At 43.4% G+C, this 341-nt stretch overlaps 1 long non-coding RNA gene across 1 annotated transcript in view; it reads right to left on the bottom strand.

Annotated features, from left to right (window-relative positions):
* The window catches only part of LOC106512334 (uncharacterized), a 2,147-nt gene extending 1,838 nt beyond the window's left edge, over positions 1 to 309 (bottom strand). The window contains exons 1-2 of the long non-coding RNA XR_001309652.1: positions 238 to 309; positions 13 to 122 (exon numbers count right to left, since the gene is read on the bottom strand). This is a non-coding gene — a long non-coding RNA (uncharacterized LOC106512334). The remainder of the gene's footprint in view (positions 1 to 12; positions 123 to 237) is intronic.
* Between the last annotated feature and the right edge of the window lie 32 nt (positions 310 to 341).

Below are 341 nucleotides of genomic sequence, written 5' to 3'. Positions count from 1 at the left end.
ATCATCAGTGACCTGACGTTAGGCTGATGGTCCTCTGTGGATTATAGATTATCAGATCATCAGTGACCTGACGTTAGGCTGATGGTCCTCTGTGGATTATAGATTATCAGATCATAAGTGACCTGACGTTAGGCTGATGGTCCTCTGTGGATTATAGATTATCAGATCATCGGTGACCTGACGTTAGGTTGATGGTCCTCTGTGGATTATACAGTAGATTATCAGAGCATCAGTGACCTGACGTTAGGCTGATGGTCCTCTGTGGATTATAGATTATCAGATCATCGGTGACCTGACGTTAGGTTGATGGTCCTCTGTGGATTATACAGTAGATTATCAGA

Source organism: Austrofundulus limnaeus, unplaced genomic scaffold, assembly GCF_001266775.1.
Source record: "Austrofundulus limnaeus strain Quisiro unplaced genomic scaffold, Austrofundulus_limnaeus-1.0 Scaffold5792, whole genome shotgun sequence".
NCBI classification, from domain to species: domain Eukaryota; kingdom Metazoa; phylum Chordata; class Actinopteri; order Cyprinodontiformes; family Rivulidae; genus Austrofundulus; species Austrofundulus limnaeus.
This window is presented reverse-complemented; position numbering and strand designations above follow the sequence as displayed.